Source organism: Triturus cristatus, chromosome 5_2, assembly GCF_964204655.1.
Source record: "Triturus cristatus chromosome 5_2, aTriCri1.1, whole genome shotgun sequence".
In the NCBI taxonomy this organism is placed as follows: domain Eukaryota; kingdom Metazoa; phylum Chordata; class Amphibia; order Caudata; family Salamandridae; genus Triturus; species Triturus cristatus.
In genome coordinates, this window is record NC_140588.1 from 426,758,971 (window position 1) to 426,767,672 (window position 8,702).

The following is an 8,702-nucleotide window of genomic DNA, read 5'->3' on the forward strand; positions in this document are numbered from 1 at the left end:
CACAAAAGGCTGTTTCATTTACCTGCGTGCACCCGAAACACTTTAGTGCGCTTAGAATTCTCTTTGAACCATCAAACGCTGGAAGAGACGGCCTTTCTGTGTAAATATTATTTCCTTACTACAGCGGCCCAAGAGAAATCGTTGAAGGCGGTCTTAAAACATATTTTCTGCGAACCTGGGAATCCATGGTCAACCGCTCTCGCATTTGGAGCAGACCAGCTCAAACTAGCCTTGGAGAACTGGAACCCTAAGACTATTAAGTACTCCGCCATCAAATGCATACTTAAAAAACAAGTTCGCATTCACTCTCGTGCACTTGACCTGGAACAGTTGGACAACAAAGGCCTGCACGAAAGCCAAACCCTGCCACAAAAAGGGTTCAGTCCTAAACACCATCTCACGCAGGCAGTGGGCAGAGCAGCCTTACTTAGGATCTTGGCATTCAGGTTACATCCCCTGCCACTTCAAGAAATATATAACACCAAACTGAGAACATCGGCGATCAAGGGCTGCCGGCTCTGCGGCTACAAACACGAGTCTCTGGCCCACCTTCTATTTTGCTTCCCGGCCCTGCGCACTGCCCGCAGTCTCCACCTACGGCCAATTCTATTACAACTGGGCACCCGCACAGCCAATGAGGCGATTCACCAATTGTACACACTAAACACAGTAAAACATATGGCCTCGTTTGGCATATTCATCAAACAGACTCGATTACTGTTGACGGCTTCACCTCCTAGAGACCCAGTTAACTGCAAGTCTGCTTGACGTCCACAGATTTTAACTATTGTTTTCTTTTAAATGCTGATATTTTTATAAACTCTGTTCTATATCAAAGTTTTATGTTATGGTTTTAAGTAACCAGCAATAAAATGTATTCATTCATTCAAAGTAATTGATTATGATCTAGTTTAGTCTCTAGCGTTGCTCTAATCGCAGATATCGGAGCAGTTTTTAATGCAGCATTTTTACGTTGTTCTGTAAACCGATGGGCTTTTTTTTCAAATTCAGAAATAGGTAGTTTTTCCAGGAAACCACCTATTTTTGATGTTCACTTGGAGCTTGTTATCAAAATGGCAGTTTGAATCAACCTGCGGTCGGAGTGTGTTTAAAAATATTAAGAATCTGGGCGTCGTGTCCCCTGTCATAAGGTGGTTTGAGCCCCTAGTTTGAATGGGTCCTTGCATGTCCTTAAGCTTCCCCAGTCCTTTTAGGATCGCAGTGTGGTCTCAGGATGTTGTGATGCTCAGACATGTGTTATGTGTGACTCCACCTTGGTCACCCAGGGTGGAGTCACTCCCGCGCGTTGGCCAGGAAGGTGTTTCGTTCCCAGATGGATGGCTGAATTAATTGAACCTCCACTTAATGAATCGCTACATACGCTGTGCATTGACAATTCAAGCCCGGTGACTACCACCAGAAAGGACTGTTGTTTACATAGACTAATCCCAGAGCTCCCGAGCACCGCTGGTTCCTCGTTGTGCGTGTGATCCCCATTCCTTCACTACTAATTATAGCAGCAAGCTAATTCAACACTTGAACTAAGAATAATTTAGGATGCAAACTCAATCCAATTGCGCTCACATCTATTTCCGGCTGGACGTAGCTCCACCATGAGTTTAATCTAAACGCATAGTATCCCAGGACAAGCAGCACAATTCAGTGCCTTCCTGAGACCACTCCGACAGTCCCTCCCCGGACTGTGGCCACAGTAGAGATTTCAGGTTGCTCACTTACTATCCTGATGATGATCTTAAATCCCTAAAAGATCAAAACGCCGTCGACCCCCCCACAACAGGAACTTACTCGATGGTATTGACTTATATGAAGTTCCTTTTCCGTTGTCAATGTGATGTATTGTTTTTAAGTTCACTTCACTTTGTCACATTACGCACCTGTCACTCAATGTGAGCACCTGAATATTTTGACTGTTCCTAATGTCAGCAGAACCTAGGTGTGCCTCAGATGTGAAATTGGCCAGGCGGAAGTACAATTTGGCAGTTATCAACCGGAAGGGAGTACTTCTTAGGGACCGTTGGGAAACCCTATCGCAGGCCGCTACTGATAAAAGGGGGAAATTATTCTGGTCTGCTGTTAGGGCTCTCCGATCCATGGGACAGCTATTAACTCCCATTAGTTGCACCATCTCTAGCCAATCCTGGGAATCCTACTTTTCTAAAATCTATGCTATTCCTTCCACAGCGACCGACCAGTACGAATATGGGTTATATATGAGCATTCAGATATCCCTCTCTGAAGTAGAAGACGCTATTCAGCAGAGTATTGGAAATAAGGCCCCTGGCCCTGATGGGCTACCAATAGATTTAATCAAATGGAACTCGGATTTTTAGGCACCGCTTCTTCTGATTGTTTTTAATAACCTAACGCACGCCCCGTTACCTGACACCTGGGCGAAGAGTATTATCGTCCCTATATTAAAAAAGGGGGACCGGTCGCAACCGAGTAACCATAGGCCTATTTCTCTGATCGACAATGCTCTTAAAATATTGGGCAGTGTTTTATATAATAGGATCCTGGAATGTTCAGAGGAATGTAGCATTCTAGAGCCCTGCCAGCTAGGTTTCCGCAGCAAGGTCGACACTAATGAACAATGCCTCAACCTCAGTCTTGTAATCGGGAAACACACCATTGCACGGAACTCTCCAGTCCATTTGGCCTTCATGGATCTGTCCTCAGCCTTAGACTTTGTAAATAGGTCAAGGCTGTGGACTATCCTGTTGGCCTATGGTCTGGATGAGCCTCTGGTTCATTTCCTGGCATACCTCCATAAAGACCTTCAGGCACAAGTGAGGATTGGCAGAGATGGTGAGGTCTCAGGGCCAATTAAGGTCGGAAAGGGGGTCAGGCAGGGTTGCGTCTTGGCCCCCTTCTTTTTATCATACATATTAATGGATTGAATAAATCATTAGTATCCATGTCCCAAGATGTACCTATGATTAATGGGAAACCCCTCCCTGTGTTATTATACGCTGATGATGCGGTTTTCTATGCCGCACCCCTAACTTTTTGCATATTTTAGTACAGTCTTTTGTTAAATATATGGATAGCCTGGACCTAAGAGTTAATTTTAGTAAATCATTTTTTTTGTTTTGGATTTTTTTTGGATTTTTTTTTTTTTTTTTGGGAAACCTTTATTACAAAGTTCAAGAGATATACAAGTATGGGCCTACAACCTTCAGGCCGGCCGCTAGTAGACAGTGAGACCATAAAACCCATTTATAAACACAAGCGGCAAGCAGTAAAAGTCCCACAGATCAAAAATATCATTTGCGGCCACATTGCCCAAACATCTCAAATGGCGGTTTCATTTTAAATGAAAAACGAAAAATAAACCCACAAGGCGGCAAGAGTCTAGGCAACCGTATGTGCTCCCCTCGAGAGGGCTCTACCAACCTACAAGAATAGGAGGGGGGAAGGGCTAGTAAATCATTTTTAATGTCCTGTGGCCCTCGGAGACGCCAGCTCAGTTCCATTGTTGTTGGCAGTCAGAAATTGATAAGCACCTGTAAATTTCCATACCTGGGGGTGGTCTTTGCTGCGAACGGCTCCTGGACTGAGCATCTTACTCACTCCAGGAGCAAGTTCTCAAAGACCATCAATTCACTTTTAAGTTTCCCCCATCCAAAGACCACAGGCGCCATTTTAGCAATCTTAAATTTTTTAAAATTACAATGTGTTCCTTTGGCCACCTATGGAGCTGGGATATGGGGCATTGCGAACAGTACCTGCATTAAGCAGGAAGAAAACAGATTTTGTAGAAAGTTGTTGGGCATCCCAATCTCTAGCCCACAATATGTTTGCCACAAAGAACTACATTTAAATTATATAAATGATTTTATACGTGCCCGGCCAGCCCTTTTCTGGCTATCGATTTGGAAGAATGAGGCAGCTACTCTTACCAGAGACATTATTACTGATTGTTTGAAATGTGATAAGGGGATGGATATCCCCTGGCTATCTGGGGTATATCAGAGTTTATGCAGCATTAATAAAGACTGCATCTTTTTAAATCCTGGTAAAGCTGAAACTCTGCACAAAAAAGACCTCAAAAGTGCTTTTTACTTGTTGTATAGCACTGAAAGAACTGTGCTGGAATCGAAGCAATCTCTCGTTCCCAGTTTTATGTCACTGGAGCGGCCCTGCCATCCTCTACCAAATTATTTTGTTCTACCTATGAGTCAGTGGGAAAGGAGTCTTTTATTCCGTTTGAGTGCAGGGACAGTCAAATTCGCTCTGTGTTTTCCGCTTGGCTTCCATCCGAAACTTGATCTAGTACCCTGTCCATGTGACGGGGTGAGTGGCCAATCTACTCTTCATTTCCTGCTTTTTTGTAAATATTACATTAAATACAATAAGGGGCTTCTTTACCCCTTTTTTTAGCAGGAGCAGGCCTATTAGTTTGGATTCTGCCTACTCAAGCATACTTGTCCTGACTGATGAAGAGCTGGTCTTCCGTTTAAGTTCATTCTTGAGAATTTTTACCAGGGCTCATAAGACAATGCTTAATCCCTGAGTTTTTAATACATGAATGGTTAAGTCTAAAAATTATCATTTACCTACAACCTCGATTTTGTAATATTGTGTTTTGTAATTGAATTTTTATTAATATGTATCGTTACTCTTCTCCCGTCATTCATACTGTTTTTTACATTTATGGATACAATCCTTATCCGAATAAAGTTTATGAACTGAACTGACTGTTCCTAATCATGCGTGTGTAAAATAAAATGCCTATTTCACACCACATATGTTCCCCTACTACTTTCGTGCTCTCTCAATGATTAATTGTCCCTTTGTTAAAAAAGTCTCCTTGTGTCCCCCCCCTTGGGACTACACATGTTTGCACAGGACCCGATTGGGCCAAATTGAACCACTGTTTCCCTTAACACATGTTAACCCAAGACCCCAGGTTCTTCTAGCGGGCTACCCATCTTCTACCATACTACCAGACATGTGTTATGTCATGTCTAGGAGGCACATCCTCTGAGCAGTGACGTTTTGCCCTCATGTAACGAAACTAGTGCTCATTTAAAGCAGAGCGATATCTCGGGTCTAGTTAGCGCTATATAAAACTCTAAAAAAAAATGTTTTTAAAACACAGCGCTGGGATGTCTCGCCGTAGGACGTGCTCCTCTGATGGAGCGCAGGTCACCAGCTCGGGCCACACATACACCTAATACTCACCTGGACCCAAACCACATACATACAGTGAGCTAGTAAAACCCAGCTGGCATCACATTTTGAGTAATATCTCTGTAACTTTGTTATTTACCTTTACCAAGTCTTACCACCTTGATAAATAATTTCCTGTCCTCAATAAATCAGGTTGCTGAGTCAGTTTAAGGTAGAATGACATTTATCCCTTTACTAAATAACCACAGACTCAAGAAGTTTTGAAAACTTTTATCTAAGATTAATTTGTGAGTCAAAATTCAATTACAGTAACCACCTTCATATCAAGAGGCAAATAATTTCAATCATAGCAATATATCAAGAAACAATCAATAAAGACGGTACCTGAAAGGGAAGGAAAAGAGAACAGCAGGCATAAAAGACAGATTTTTCTAATATATTTACCTATGGTCTTAGATGAACCCAACTCCGAAGAAAAAGGGCCAGATAGAATCTCCAGTACAGGCTACAGGTAGAAGATCAGGCAGATTCAGATCTGGAAGGGTAACCTCCTCTATTGTGCAAAGCCTGTGTCGCACCCCTCTCTGGCACTACTCTCCTCGAGTATCCCAGTTCCGCGACCCCTCTAGGTGATCAGATTGTCGATAGATCTCTCGAACTCTCGGGCAGAGTTTCAAGCAGCAGCAAAGTCTGAGACAGCGTCTCGGACAGAATTTGGAGCAGCATACGCGTTGGGTCAGTGACGAGTCGAAATGGCAGTTCTGACAAATCGGACAAATCGGACCAGGACACTAGCTAGCTTACCTGAATTATGCTATTCTCTGGGTTCATGTACCACCCCCAAATGTTGCATTTTATGTTTTCCCCCTGTTCTAATTGGTCAGAATGAGGAGGTGAGTTCATCACACCACCTAAAGTACGGATTTTATCTATGAACAATTGTTTTATGTGCCCGCCCCTTTACTTCTTTTCCCATAGCTTTATTCCGCCAAATTCACATTACTCAGTAAGTTAAACATTTTATTCAAAATAGTTTCTCTTGTAAGGGTCATCAGTGGACGTTCCCAGGCTTCTTTACTCAAGATGTCCTTGGCCGAGTGACACGGGAGCCATCTTTGTTTCCGGACAGTTTTTATGCGCATGCACGCATTTTCATGCGGGTAGAGGTTCCAGTCACCCTCCGAGGCCTAAATAAGAACTAATAATAAAGTCAGAAAAAGACACATTAGTACACGGAAACAAATGATCTCACTGTATACCACTTATTTTCTACTCTATCCCCATTTTACTTATTTTACATCTTTTGCATTAGTGTTTAATAAGCTTACAAGTTTTAGTATAACAATAGCAGGTGCGTTAGCATGTGGGTTTGGAGCGGCCATTTTAAGTGCCATTGCGCAGCTGCAAAAGTTTCCCACCAAAAGCGACAGTGTCCTACTACGTAGATGCAGTAGACGCATGCGCAATAGAAATCCTGCGTTTTTTCGGCCCTTTTAGGACATTCAAGTTACGGGTTAGTAATTGCACATAGAAAAGCTTCCCCTGGATAAAAGTGTTTGTGATATTTTGCAGTTTTAGTATTCACAAGACAGATTGATTACATTGTTACATGTTATTTGAGAGGATTGAATCCAAGCAAGTTTCTTTTACGAATCCTTGCTCCATCAATCCCCTCTCTGATGGGATTTAATGCCATCAAAAAATGTTCTATTAAAACAGATGCCAACTTTAGCACATCTCAACTTCTTCTTCTACCCTTTCATTTGCTTTCTTTTCCTCCTTGCATTGCAACCCTCTCATTCTTTTTTTTTTTTAAAACAATTTTTATTAAGACAAACAGAACAAAAGTACACCTTTCGTCAGTACATATTGCATCCGCGTGGTACAGTTTGCTGTCACATTAATCAATTTCTGACATCTAGTGAAAGTGTCATACAATTACATCCTAGCCTACATATCCATCACCCGCCACCCCCCGCCCTTACACCACCCTTCTCCGGGTCGACTCTTATGTCGTGATGATGTCTCTATTTCATTCGCTCAGCTCGGACTCTGAGTCCGTTACAGGGGGTTCGCATATATTGCCTCTAAATGCGTTCCACTTTCCCCAGATTCTCTGCCACATCCGGGGGCACCCCCTTTTCGCGCCCACCACCCTCTCCGCCGTCATGGCACTATCTAGGTCGCTGCACCACCTCACGTGGGAGGGGGCTGACTGCGCCCCCCAGGATTGCGCAATATTCCTCTTCGCCAATGCTAGTCCAATGGTCACCCAAGTTTGGTCCGCCTGGTTAAGATCAGTAGTATCCCACACATTCAGTTAGCCCATCCGAGGGTCTGGTGGGACATCATGACCGGTGACCCGCAAGACCGTCGCCAGGACCTCCCCCCAGTACAAGGTAATGTCAGGACATTCCCATATAGCGTGAAAGTAGGTGCCCTGTAGGCCACACCCCCTCAGACAGAGCAGAGTAAGTGCCCTCCCCATTTTATGTAGTGTGAACCCTCTCATTCTTTTATAAAAGTCTCCTTTTAATTCTTCTAGCTGTATTTCTTCAAGTTTTCTTTTCTTGCCCCTTTCATTCACTGCATATTTCTTTCTTCCTTTACAAAATTTGTGCCAACACAATATTGCTAAGTCTAATAGAGTTATTCCCATTATGGGTAGTATTATATGACCTAGAATACCTATTTCTAAATTAGAAAACCAACTACCTATCTTTGTAAAGCTATTTGCAAGTTTACTCCATACATTTTCAACTTCCAGTGGTTTCAACTCTTCTTCCAATTTCGTAATATTCTTAATATATTTTCCAATCCCAACACTTTTATCTGGGATATACGTGCAACAATGTTGCGTTTTCAATAATTTACAGACTCCACCCTCTTTTGCCAATAATATGTCAAGGGCAAGTCGATTTTGCATAACCATAGATCTGACCGCAACTAATTCCATGTTGATGAGCAGAAATTCTCCAGCAGTGTCAGTAGATAACCGATCTACTACTGTAGACACAAAATACATTTTTCGTGAATTAAGCAGAACTCCCACTGAAGGTATCAATGCACCAAAAATGTCACCTACTATTTCTGAAAAACTAGCTTTTTTTACACGTGTGAGTCCATTTACGTCTTCGTTGTTTCCAATGAGTCTTTTTACATGATAAACCTTAGGGAATACTATTCCGAAATAGCAACTCCCATACCACTGATCTGGCACCCTAAAGTAGGCTTTATTGCCACATACATAATAAATTCCAGGAAATACTGGATCTGTTCCTCCTTTTAGTCCCCATCCCCCAATTATTAAGAAATTGTGTTGTTCTTCTTCCTCAGCCCATTTCGATATCTGAGGTTTAGGTTCAGAGGCTCTCCGTTGGAAATCCTGTCTTCTTTGTTCTACTAATTTCAGAAATATTTTCTCTTCTTCATGCAATCTACAGGTTAATTTGTTATTATGTGCTTCACCTATATCTATTGCTTTCATGGTTAAGAAATATTCACTCATAAATTCAGAGTCCCTTGTACTAAGAACAGGGTTCATGCTT